Source organism: Fukomys damarensis, unplaced genomic scaffold (genome assembly GCF_012274545.1).
Source record: "Fukomys damarensis isolate Sample0158 unplaced genomic scaffold, DMR_v1.0_HiC HiC_scaffold_1, whole genome shotgun sequence".
Taxonomy (NCBI): domain Eukaryota; kingdom Metazoa; phylum Chordata; class Mammalia; order Rodentia; family Bathyergidae; genus Fukomys; species Fukomys damarensis.
In genome coordinates, this window is record NW_022900913.1 from 47885049 (window position 1) to 47899610 (window position 14562).

Here is a 14562-nt window from a genome sequence, read left to right on the forward strand (position 1 = left end):
TGGTACTGGAGATCGAACTCAGGCCCTCATGCTTGCAAGGCAGGCACCAGAACCACTGAGCTAAATCTCTGGCAGTCACACTGTAGAATTTTGGGAGACAGGACTTAAAACATATGAATTTGAAACATGATTCAACTCACAGCAACAAGTTTAATAGAAAATTTATGTCTCCATATGTAAAGTGTTATGCATTTTGTATGACATTATATATATTTCTACATTAAACGTTAATATTTTCTCAGGACAGTGAGTTTTAAAACAATAAACACTGAAAATTAAGTGATGTGTGAATTAACAGCAGTGAGCAATGGGGTGTGGAATTGGTTACTTTTTTGAGAATAAGAATTGTATCCAGAATCTATGACTGTGTAGGAAAGAGCATTGACAGAATGTGTTTCCAGATGATTTCTGAATGTGGCCATGACTGTGAGTATTGATTTGGCACTGTGCTCCAACAATATGGTTATTGCCACCTCATCATGCAGTTATGTATCCCAGAGAGAGGGGAAGTGGTAAAGAACAGACTTCCGTGTTGGGAAGGTTCTGCTCCTGTGAAAATTTCAGAGCATTTTGAAATGAAGAATGGGATAACATTTGGCCTGATGGGGCACTCATCCTACAAATGAGAAGCATAGCTGGGGTTATCCCAAGTGTGAGCTGGTTTTATCAGTGGGAATGCTTGTCATGCATGGAAGAGTAAACACAATCCTCAATTTAAACTCTTCCAGTGATACATTATTCTCTATGTGATTCTTACTTTCCAACAGCCTCTACCAACACCATTCTGGCCTATAGTGATGACGCATGTATGTTTCTTTCCCTGGAGAAAAGACTCATTTACAAAAGGTAAAAAAATGTAACTTGGTCATGTGGAGCTTTATATCCCTAATTACGTCCATTCTTTTGTGTTAGTCCCCAATAACTAGAAAAATGAGGAAGTGGATCATGGTGCAGAAGTTCAGCACCAGAAATGTATAAATCTATCTCTCAGAGATCACTTATTGAAAATTCATTTGGATTATGTAACCTTTATATAGCAATAGTTTTAAAGAACAGTAGAATTTAACCCTGCTTATTTGGTAGGAAGAGGTGTGTGTGTGCGTGTGTGTGTGTGTGTGTGTGCGCTGTTAGGGGTCTCCCAAGTTCCAGAAAATTATTCTACCTAGACCTTATCACAGATTTCTTAAATCAGAAGTAGGACTTGGGTATTATTTAATATCTTGAAAGTGAGGGCAGGGTATTCTGGTTGCCAAGTCATTATATATGGAGGACAGTTGCTAAGCATGATGGGTAGCTCAATAAGCTGTAGCCTTTCAATGTGACAGTTTTCTGGAAGCCTGAAAATATCTACTCTCCTAAAAATTCCCCAAATAGAGATAAATGTAGGCATATGTACAAAATATTGGTTCACAATCTATATTGGTTCACAATAGTTCACACATTCCTTGATAAACTGCAGTAGTTTCTTTGTATAGTATCTTTTTTTAAGCCTGTGATTCTCCAACTTGAGTTTGCATTAGAATCATTCAGAGGATTTACGAACCAGATTGGTAGGCCCTGTCTCAGGGTTTCTCAAATGCAATGCTGGGATTCACATTTCTTACGAATTCCCAGATGATGCTGATGCAACTGGTCTGGGAACGACTCTTTGGGAAATAGTACTTTAGGAATCATTTTGGAGATATATGCTTCTAAATAATAGCTGGTTGTCAATTGGTTCAATCAGAAACAATTTTAATAACATAATTTAATAAAATATTAACAAATTTTAAATAAAATAATTAAGTACCTTTTTGCAGGTATGAGTTATTTTAATGACACAGATATATAAACCTAGGGAATTGAGGGCTGAGAACCCAAAAGGTTTCAATGATCATAAAAGGACTGGTTGTCATTTTTCCAAACTTCATTTGTAAGACAGTTGGTCAGAAGCATGAGGTATTTTTTTTTTCCTCCCAGAAGAGCAATGATTTGAGTAGATGGTAATGTGCTCTGGGAATACATAGACTATTAATTCAATTGATAGAACTGATGCAGTTCTGGCTCTCAAATTGTAATCCAGTTTTATCATATGTGGTTCTTCACCTTTGCAGTGTAAAATTTAATTTCAACACAGATTGTTGGAGATTTGTTTAAACTTGTGAACTTTCAGAGCTCAAGAATACTTGCCATGATCTATCCACAGCTTCACAGAGATAAATAAATAAGCAAAACTCAGCAGATGAAGAGATAAATAAATTCAACACCAAGTGGAAAACTTCCATTAATTTTTTTCAGTTAGAAGCAATTTTCTTTGAAGCATGCTTGTAATGAAATCTTTTTGGATTCTGCTTGCTTTCTTCACTCCACTTTTCTTTTGAGGCTAGGAAAAAGCATTAATATTTGTTTAGCTTTAATTAGAAAGTTTGCAAAATCATCATGGCTGAATAAGTATTGGCAGCATAGGAGGGAGACTGAATTTTGTACTACAGGAAAGTAAGTACCCTGTGAAGTGCGGCTATGGTAAAAGCTAGCTATGGGAAAGTAAACAGGAGAAACTCAGTGGTTCAAGATGGAGTACTGGGGGAACTTACAAAGGGGAACAGCACTAGTCCTGGGTTGTAGTACCTCTTACACACCAGGTCTGGCAAACATGCCACCCTGGGAGAAGACTGGGTTACCCTAGGGAAGGAGCTGGCATTTCAGAAGCAACCTGCCTGATAGAAGATGGTCCCAATCACTCTACCAGGAAGATGGAAACAGGAAGTGAGATATTCACAAATTAGGGCTTTAGAGAAAATAAAAGCCAGAGAGTGGTATATGAGAGGACACTGGTGACCTCTTGGGAACTTGAAATCAAGCATGGCATTCTCATTAGGGACTCTAATCTGAGTACTGAGAGGATAGTGATCTGGAGGCTGCATAAACAAACATCTGGGAGTGCTAGGAGCCTGGACAAAGAAAAGGGCAGACTGATGCAAAGATAATTACTCATTTCCTCCCTACACACTGAGAGTGTTGTGCTTATGTGACATCCTGTGCAGTGCCCATGCCTAGCGCAGGTGTCCAAAAGGGAGTTCTCAACACCCCATGGCAAGGACTGCTGAAGGTGGGAGACTCTGGAGCTTCACTAAGTTCATGGGTTAGAAAGTGATGTGATGAGGACAGTGACTGAAAAGACCATAGGCTGAGTGACAGAGAGTAGAACCCAGGTCAGAGGGTGTCCCGTGACACACTAGGTGGAAAGATAGTGAAAGGGAAACACAGACGTGACCTCAGGATTTGGCCTCCAAGGAGAGGAATGGAGAGTGAGAGAGCTGTGACAGAAGCCACTGGAGAACAAAGTGTGGCAGTTACAATACCTCTCTCCCGCTAACTGTGGGGCTCAGATCTTGGAACAAACATTGAGGTCGGTAGATAGCTATGCTCAGAGCACTGCTTGCATCTGAGAGGAAGGCACAGAGAACCTAGTTGCTCTCAGGCAGGGAAGTAACCAAACCACAGAGGTGGGGAAAAACCAATTTGGAGACTTGCCGTTGAACTCAGATTGTAATATAAGAGACTATGAGGATGCTTTGATTTCATGCCTTTCCAACTGCTTGAAGATTTTTTTTGTGGTTGTTGTTGTTTTTTCCTTCAATGTTCTCTCTTTTTCTTCTTCCACTTTCTTTTTTTCTCAGTTTTGTAGTCGCTTAGCTTTCCTCTATTCCTTCCCTCTTATCTGATATATATCTTTGATATATAGAGAAGATATAAGATATATAAGATAAGAGATAAGATCTAATACATATTCTATATATATAGAGAGAGAGATAGAGAGAATAAGAAATAACCTGTTCCTAAAACCAAATAATATTTTTATGGGCATGGGGCATATTGGGATAACCCTTACCAAAATTGTATTCAGAAGAATCAGTCATAAACTCATTATCACATAATAATGGGTTCTGATAATCTCTCAACTTTCCTCAATCTTTAATTACAATTCCCTCTCTGATTCTCTCATCCTGCACCCACAAATATTCTCTCAAACTACATCAACAGTAGCACTTTAGTTCAGCTATAAGAATAATTCCAACAGAATCTAATCTCCTATCTGATTTTAATCTATTAATATATTTTTCTCTTTCTATACGACTTTAGCCTTCCTTTTTCTCTTATTTTTTCCTTTGCCCCTCCTTTCATATCCCAATCTGTTAGCACCAGTATAGTACAGTCTGCAAGAAGACTTGATAAAAGAATGAAAATATTAAAAACAAGTTGTAATATACATGTACAGTGGAATCTATTGATGTTATAACTTATAGGAATTCTGTCCTTGTAATACCAGGACTAGGTCCAATCCTATAAAACTGAGTAGGTAAAAGAGGTAGGTATACACCAAGAAAGAAATAAAGCTAATATTATTTTAGTAGAACAAAGGCAGTAACTTCAGAGATTTCTATACTGGCAGCAAAGTCTTTCCATTTTAATTGGTTCCCAAACTGCAGTGTACACACGTGCACACACACACACACACACACACACACACACACACACACACAAATAGAAACATGAGAAAACAAGGCAATAAAATGCCTCCATAAACTCCCAGCTACCCCAAAGCAGATTCAAGGGACATCTATGGGAAGAAGTCAAGCCAAATTATGGAATTATATGAAATGATAAAAGAAAAAACAAAATTTCAGTGTGTTCAAAAACAATATAATTAAATAGATAATGGACTTAATAAACTAGTCATTGAGTGTAAAGAAGATAAAAATAAAAGTCTAAGAGACTTAAGCAGTGATTAAAAACATTAGCGACCAATTTATCAAAGAATTAGGGTTCATGAAAATGAACCAAAAAGAAATCCAAGAGAGAATAAGTTCTATTGAATGTATGGGCACAAGAAATAACCAGTGTAAGAAAAGAATGTCAGCACACAAAAAGAAATCACTGAGGCACATAACCATATAATGAGAGATACTTTAAAAACAGCAAGAGAACAGGAAATGTCTCTAACAGCTGATAGATTATGTAAAGTAGACTATCCTAAGACTAAATAGGTTTTGAGAAATGTTAAAAGATAGCATGTATGACATAAAAATATTTACAGAATAATAGCAGAATATTTTCCAAATATGGAGAAAAATCCAACATACAAGTAAGCAAGGCATATAGAAACCCAGTAGCCACAACCAGAAAAGAACTCCATGACACAGTCAGAATCCAAGAAGTCCAACATAAGGACTGAAATTAAAATCTGTTAGAGAAAAGTCTCAAATCAAGAAGACTAATCAACAGAAACATAAAGGCCAGGATAAATTAGAGTGAAGTATCTCAAGGTGGAGAAAACAAGTTTCAACTCAGACTAATATATCCTGCAAAACTATCTTTCAAATTTGATGGACAAATAAGAACTTTTATGACTGAGAAAATCTTTTTAAAATTTGTTCATGTTTTTCTTTGTTTATTGGTCCCTTTAAAATATACAATATAATGACATTCATTATTGGGAATTTGTACCTTTACATAATCCACTTTGGTTCTTATTTTTTCACATTTCCCTGCCCTCCTTATTTACAAAGACTTTTTTTTTCCATTTTTTCATTTTCTCATATTAATTCCATTCCCTTTTCTTTCCCCAACCCATCCCACTTCCCCTTCCCCTTCCCCTTGGAACATTTTTCTTGTATTCTACTTTATCAATTTTGTGTAAAGACTGAATAGTTTCTCTGGTGTGAAAAACTAAAAGTATAAATAAAGATTAAAATGTTTAATTGATAATGTGGAATAGAAGGAAAAGGTCTCCTTTTCACCTTTTCCTTCTATTCCACATTATCTAAAAACCATCCAACACAGCACTCCAAAACATTCTCAAGGCTGATGTAGATAGAGATGATGACCTCAACTAACTAAAAATATATGATGGAATGGAAGCATCAAGCAGGGCAAGTCACTTAGCAAAAGTAAAACTAAAGAAATCAATAATAAAAAACCAGTGTAATGATAGATATAACTTAGTAACTTCGGATAATAGCTATTCATGTAAATGGCTTCAGCTCCCCAGTCAAAAGATTAGCTGATTACATAAAAAAATAAGTGGTATGCTGAACTTGAGACATATTTTTTAATCTGCAAAGAAATTTTTAGACTAAAATTTAAAGATGCAAAACAATATTCCATGCAATGGAAACCTGGAAACAAGCAGAATAGTGATCCTATATTAATACAAAATGGATTTAGAGCCAAAACTGATTAGAAGAGCCCAACATACTGGTTAAGGGAAGACTTCAACAAGAGGATATAACAAATATATATATACTTATATGTATATATGCAGGCTAGTGCACCCAATTTATGAATCAAACATTACTGGACATAACATCAGATTAACTTAAAAATCATAATGGGAAACCTCAACAACCATAATGTGGTCAGCTAAACTAGATAAAAAAATCTATGCAGAAATATCAACCTTAAACCACAACTTTGAACAAATGGGCTAAAAAGAAATCTACAGTGTTCCACTCTACAAAAGCATACATATTCTTCTTAGCAGCTACAGAACTTTCAGGCCACATACTAGTACATAGGGCTTGTTTAAATTAATACAAGACCCAATATTATCTCATATATGCTTATTCCTAAATCATAGTGCAGTGAAAGTAGATATCATTGGCAAGAAAAATCACAGAATCATTACAAACACATAGAGATTAATACAATGTTGAATAAGCAATGAGTTATTGGAAAAATCACAGAAGACATCAAACAGTTCCTAGAGTTAAATAATAAAACAATTTAATATACCAGAATTTATTGACCAAAATGAAAGAAGATTTGAGTTAATTATATTGCTGTGGATATTCACATTGGGAAACAGAGAGACCCTGAAGAAATAATCTAATGATGTACCTCAAGGTCCTAGAGAAACAAGAATAATCCATATTCAATGCTAGAAAAAGAAAGAAAATTATAAAGATCTGAGCAAAAATTAACAAAATTGATTTTAAAAGAAATACGAAGAAAGAATTAAAGAGCTGGTTCTTTAAAAACTAAATAAAATAGACAACACATTAGCTAAATTTTTAAAAATAAGTAAAGGCCCATATGAATATAATTAGAAATGAAAACGGTGAAATCACAACAAAAACCAAATCCAAAAAGTTTCAGTAACTAATTTGAAAGCTAATATTTCAATATATTTACAAATCTAGAACTACATTCCTGGACACATATAAATTGTCAAAACTGAAACAAGAATATATAAAAACCCAGAACAGTTCAATAACAGGCAATGAAATTGAGGCAGTAATAAAAATCCTACCTAGGTCACAGGGGGCTCACTCCTCAAATCTACAAGAACTTCAGGGTATATCTAATGTCAGTATTCCTGAAACCTTTTAATGAAATTGAAAGGGAACAAGTACTTCCAAACTTATTTCTAGATGTTGTGGTTTCTTGATTCAAAAATCAGTCAGGGGCTTTACTGAAAAAAACAAAACTACAGGTCAATCTCTTTAAGGAATACAGATGAAAAAATCCTCAACCAGATACTGGCTAATAGAATGTAAAAAGATATCATTACAAAGATCATACATCATAATCAAGAAGAAGGCTTTATTCCATGAATGCAAGATGGGACAACAATTATGTGATCATCTCAATAGATGCACAGAAAGTATCTGACAATACACAATATATAAATATAAATATATATATATATTTTTTTTCTCATTGAGTTTATTGGTACATTTTAGATATACAGTACAGTTACATTCATTACTGGGAACTTGTACCTTTATATTACAGGTCTTGGTTCTCATTTTGTCTGCTTGTCCCTGCCCTCCCTTCACTCCCTCCTCCTCTCCACATTTACAAACACTTTATTTCCACTTTTTCATTTTCTTATATTTTTTTCCTCTCCCTTATTACTTTTCCCCTACCCTTCCCACTTTCCCTATACCTTTAGCCCTTTTCTTCCTATTTCACATTGTCAGTTATCTCATTAGGATCTTATGTACTATTACAGTTTTTCACACGAGAGAAACTATTCGGTATTTACACGTGTGACTTATTTATTTCATTTAGGAGTATATCCTCAATATGTATCCATTTTCCTATGAATGAATCTAATTTCTCATTCTTTGTGGCTGAGTAGTTTTTCATTTTGTAGAAAAAAACACATCTTCTTTATCCAGTTTCCAACTAATGGGCAAATGGGCTGTTTCCATGTTTTAGCTATTACAAAAGGTGCTGCTATAAACATAGGTGCACATATACCAGTATGATATGATTCTTTTAATTCTTTTGGAAAGAGACCCAACAGACGGATGGCTGGGTCAAATGGAACCTCTAGTCCCAGCTCTTTGAGTTATCTCCATATTGATTTCCATAGTGGTTGCACCATTCAGCACTCCCACCAAAAATGGAGAAGGTTCCTTTCTCCCCACAACCAAGCCAACATTTCTTATTGTTTGATATCATGATAGGAGCCATTCTTTGTGAGGTGAGGTGGAATCTCAGTGTTGTTTTCATCTGCATCTCTTGAATGACCAGTGATGTGGAACATATTTTCATATATTTACTTGCTGTTTTTACTCTTTGTCTGAGAAATGTCTGTTCATTTTAGATGCCCATTTTTTAATCAGGTCTTTATATTTGGGGGGATAATTGTTTTGAGGTCTTTATATATTCTAGATAAGAGTCATTTGTCTGAGAAAAACTGGTAAAATTTTTTCCCACATTGTAGGTTGTCTCTTAGTTCTGTTGATGGTTTCTTTTGCATTCCAGAAGCTTTTTAATAAGATAAGATCCCAGTTGTTGATTCTTTCTGCTAGTTCCCATGCTGCTGAGGATTTGTTCATAAAGTCTTTTCCAAGCCAATGTCTTTAAGACAGCAAATTTAGTGTTTCTGTTTTAATATTTAGATCTCTGATCCACTTGGATTTTAATTTAGTGCATGGTGAAAGATAAGAGTCTAGTTTTAATTTTGCGCAGGTTGAAATCCAGTTTTTCCAACACCATTTATTAAAGAAACTATCTTGCCTCCAGTGAGGGTGGTCAGCTCCTTTGTCAAAGATGAGGTAGCTGACTACATCTGGAGTTGCTTTTGTATCTTCCAGTCTCTTCCACTGATCCTCAGGTCTGTCTCTTTGCCAGTACCATGCTGTTTTTGTCACAGTGGCTTTGTAGTATAGTTTCAAATTGGTAATTGTTATACCCGCTGCCATATCTCTGTTGCATAGGATGGCTTTTGCTATTCTCGGTCTCTTCTGGTTCCAAATGCATTTTTAGATTCTTTTTTCTAGTTCTGTGAAATATAGTGTTGGAATTTCAATTGACATTTCATTGAATCTGTATAGCAGTTTTGGTAGTATGGCTATTTTCACTATGTTGATTTTTCCTACCCAGGAGTATGGGATATCTTTCCCTTTTCTTATATCCTCTTCGATCTCTTTTTTCACAGTGCTATAGTTTTCAGTGTAGAGGTCTTTTGCTTCTTCTGTTAGGTTGACTCCCAGATACTTAATTTTTTGGATACTATTGTGAAAGGAATTGTTTCCCTAGTATCTCTCTCAATGAGTCTGTTATTTGTGTACAAAAAGGCTATTGATTTTTGAGTGTTGATCATGTAGACAGCTACTCTGCTAAAAGTGTCAATTAAGTCCAAATGTCTTTTGTTGGAGTTTTTTGGGTCTTCAATGTAGAGTATCATATCATCAGCAAATAATGTCAATTTAACTTCTTCCTTTCCTATCTTTATTGCTTTAATTTCTTTCTCTTGTCTAATTACCTTGTCTAATGTTTCCAGAACTATATTGAAGAGGAGTGGTGATAGTGGGCATCCTTGTCTTGTTCCTGATTTTAACATGAAGTTTTTCAATTATTGGCCATTTAATATGATGCTGGCTGTTGGTTTTTCATAGATAACCTTTATTAAGTTGAGATATAGACCATCTATTCCAATTTTTTGCAGGGTTTTTATCATGAATGGGTGTTGAATTTTGTCAAATGCTTTTTCTGCATCTATTGAAAGGTTCCTATGGTTTTTGTCCTTGACTCTCTTAATATAGTGTATTACATTTATTGACTTACATATGTTAAACCATACTTGCATCCCTGGAATAAATCCAACTTGGACAGGATATATGATCCTCTTGATGATCCTCTGTATCCTGTTTGCTAGTATTTTTTTGAGGATTTTTACATCTATATTCATTAAGGAGATTGGCCTGTAGTTCTCTTTTTTAGTTGCATCTTTCCCTGGTGTGGGAATCAAAATGATACTTGCTTCCAAGAAATGAATTTGGAAGTATTGCTTCCCTTTCAATTTCATTGAAAATTTTGAAGAATAATGGCAGGAGTTCTTCTCTAAATGTCTTGTAAAATTCAGCAGTAAATCCGTCAGGACCTGGGCTTTACTTTGTTGGTAAGTTTTTAAATTATATTTTCAATTTCACTGATTGTAATTGGGGTGTTTAAAATGTTTTTATCTTCTCCCTTCAACTTTGGTAATTTATAGGTATCTAGAAATCTGTTCATTTCTTCTATGTTTTCCATTTTGTTACAATACACGTTCTCAGAGTAGGTATTGCCTATCCTCTGGATTTCTGTTGGTTCTGTTGTGCCTTCACCTTTTTCATTCCTGATTGCATGGATCAGAGCCTTTTCTTTCTGTTTTTTTTTTTTTTTTGATAAAGATATCTAAGGGTTAATCAATTTTATTTATTTTTTTTAAAAAAACCAACTCTTTGATTCATTTATTTTTTGTATCATTTTCTTAGTTTCCATTGCATTGATTTCTGCCCTAATTTTATAATTTCCTCTCTTGTTCGAGCTTTGGGTTTTTCTTGCTCTTGTTTTTCTAGGAGTCTAAGATTCTTCATTAGGTTGTTTATTTGAGCTAGTTCTGTTTTCCTAGCATGGGCATTCAGTGCAATGAATTTTCCACATAGAACTGCTGTCATCTTGTCCCATAGATCCTGTATGTTGTATTGGCATTTTTGTTTATTTGTAAAAACTGTCCAATTTCTTCTTTAATTTCCTCTGTGATCCAATGATTGTTAAGGAGAGTGTTGTTCAAATTCCATGTGTTTATTAAGGTCCTACAGTTTCTTATGCTATTGATCTCCAGCTTAATTGCACTATAATCTGACAATATACAGGGAATAACTTCAATTCTTTTGCATTTATTCAAACCTGTTCTGTGAGCTAGTATGTGGTCTATCTTGGAGAGTGACCCATGTGCAACCAAAAAGAATATATATTCTGATTTTTGGGGTGGAACACCATAGATGTCTAATAAGTCCGTGTTCTTTCCTAGTATTTTGTTGTTGATATTTTGCCTAGATGATCTGTCTGTTTGTGATAATGGAGTATTTAGATCCCCCACTACAATTGTATTAGTGCTTATTTGATTTTTCATGTTACTTAATATTTTTTTTATATAGTTGGGCTCATTTTTATTTGGTTCATATATGTTTATGATTGTCATTTCTTCCTCTTGAATTGTTCCCTTTACAAGGACATAGTGGCCCTCTTTGTCTCTCTTAATTAGTTTTTATTTGAAATTTACTATGTCTGCAAATAAGATTGCTACCTCTGCTTTTTTCTGGGCTCCTGTCACATGGAGCATTGTTTTCCATCTTTTCACTTTCAGTCTATGGGCTTCTTTTTGCATTAGGTGTGTTTCCTGTATACAACATATTGTTGGATTTTGCTTCTTAATCCATTCTGCCAGTCTATTTCTCTTGATTGGTGAATTGAGGCCATTGACATTGATGGTTATAAATAATATTCACTGACTTCTTATTGTCATGTTATTGTCCTTTTGTTAACTCTTTTTAATTTTTTGCCCTCTCCTTTTAGTTTCTTTCCTTGCCTATTTGATTTGCTCTGTTGGGCCTTATGGTGTTGTGCCCTTCATTGTCTTTTTCTAGCATATTGTTTAGAATTCTTTGTAGTGCTAGTTTGGTATTCATGAAGTTTCTCAGGTGTTCTTTGTCATGGAAGTATCTTATTTCCCCTTCCATCTTGAAAAAGAGTTTTGTAGGATACATCATTCTAGGCTGGAGGTTGTGTTCTCTTCGGACTTGAAATACCTCACTCCAGGGTCTCCTTGACCTGAGGGTTTGTGTTGAAAAGTCTGCTGTGATTCTGATGGGCTTTCCTTTGCATGTAATTTGTTTCTTTTCTCTTACTGCTTGTAGTATTTTGTTCTCCTGTTGGGCTTCTGGGATCTTGATTATTATATGTCTAGGTGTAGATTTTTTTTTATCGTGGCTAGTTGGAGTCCTATATGCCTCACTTATCTGTATGTCAAATTCTTCCCCTCTTTTTGGGAGGTTTTCTGTCAGTAATTCTGTGAACAGCTTTTTTAAGTCATTTGCATTTTCTTCTGCTACTTCATGGATTCCTATCCATCTTATATTATTCTTCTTTGCATCATCTAGGAGTTGTTGGATATCTTTCTCATGATCCCTTACTGTTTTCAAGAGACCTCTCTTTTCACAGTCACTGACTGCAATCCTATCTTCTATATCTGAAATTCTATCTTCACATTCTTTTATTCTGTTGCATACACTTTCCATAGAGTTTTTAATCTGGGTATCTGTTTGAATCTCTTTCATGGATACCATTTCTTTCCTATGTTGGGCATTCATTGTTTCCATTTCTTTATATGCTGAGCCTTCATGGCTTCTATCATGGTCCTCAGCTCGTGTATTTTTTTTCTCAATTTCTGTTCTAGAGTCTGAAATCATGTGTGTCATTTTGTTCACCATGTCTATGGTTATCTGGGAAATTATCTCTGTTTTGAATTTTCTAGGGCCTGATTGATCTGTTCTGTTATTTCTTGTGCTGTGAGTTCAGGGTGTCCTAGTCATTTACTATCAGGTTTTTCATTCTCCTTTGCCCTTCTGTTTGCCATTGGTGAACTGGAAGTTTGTCTTTGTATCTTGCTTAATTGTTTTCTCATTTTTATTTTTGTTGTTGGGTTGTCTTTGATTTAATTTTTGGGTTATTATATCTTCCTGATGTAGTTGCTCTTTAGCTTTTGAGTCTCTAATAACTCATATACATTCTCATTTTCATAATATCAGAGAAAACAACTCATTAAATCAATCATAATCCTTTCTCCCAATTGACACAATCAGCTACACAATAGCACCACTTGCAAACTGACCACTTGTGGTAGTCATTAATCTATCACCTTTAAACCATGTGAATTAAATTAAAATTAAGAAGCAGCCCAAAATATATTTTCAGTGAACAAATTTTTCAATACAGCATATTTACCATTTAGGATGGGGGCTTAGACAGAGTTAGGATGAGAGGAGTAGATAAGTAAAAGAATTGGAGAAGGTTTCAAGTGAAGCTAGAGGACATAGAATGATCACACAATGTTTAGAAAACTGTTTAATTCAAAAGGGATAGACAGAGTACAAGTATAAGGACAAGAATATATCCCCTTAACAGTAATAGCTGTTCACTTTCCCTTGAAACTATTGAACCTTGAGTGAGGTAAAATGACAGAAGAAAAGACCATAAAGAAAAAAGAAAAAATGATAAAAGAAGAAATCTGAGTTAGGGCAGAAGCAGGAACAGAAAGGGAGATGAGGGATAATATGGTGGAGCAAGGGACTGACTTGGAGAAAGAAGACAGAGAAAAGAAATAATTTGCAAAGTGGAATGAGGAAAAGAAAGAAAAAATGACTTTGAAGGGCCTCTTTCAGACTATATCTCTGCTGTCATAATATACAACATGTGCAGCTATGTGCAGAACCAAATCCCCTGATCTCAGCTAGCCAATGGCAGACCCCCATAACACAGACTGACCTCAGGCCACAAGGCCCAGATTGAGTTCCCCGACCTCCTGCAGGGTTGAACTCCACACAGTTGTACTACAGATTTCTCCCACCCTTTCTTTAAAGATGTTCAAAGTTTGGAGCTCAGAAAAATACACTTTATAACCACCTATGCCTCTGCAGAGTGGGTCCACGGACTGGCATAATCAGAGAGTTTGTTCAGGGGATTTCAGGGCCACCCACACATCTACCTGCCTTGCGCTGGAACAATGGCAGTGCCGGCAGGGGAAGGCGTGGCTACCTGGTCCCGCAGATTGGGCCCTTACAGGCCAGAGGGAGAGCAGATGTCCTCAAAAATTATATTTAAGTGTTGTAGTTTTTTTTATAGAGATTCATTTGGTAGATTAAATCTGTCTTACTTGGAAATGGAATATTCCAATTTAATCTGGGCCATGATCATTAAACTTATAGTTATCTGTTCCTTTTTATTTCCTTCTCAGAAAAAGGCAATGATTCTTAAGCGATGGGTTTCCATCACTCCCCACAGGTTTCCAAATCCTGCAATCCTCTTATATAAAGAGGTCATAGGCACCAGAGGCTGACTTTAGGTTCATTTTTGGGATTTAGGCACAACCACTACAAGTACATAATTTATAGGTGATATTTTCTTCAGCTGCTTGGTATTTCTTATTTTAAAAGCTCATTATTTAGCAAATATTGAGTGCTTACTAAAATGCCTGGAATGATGCTCTATTTTGGATTATAATAATGAGCAGCAGTCTCAGTATAT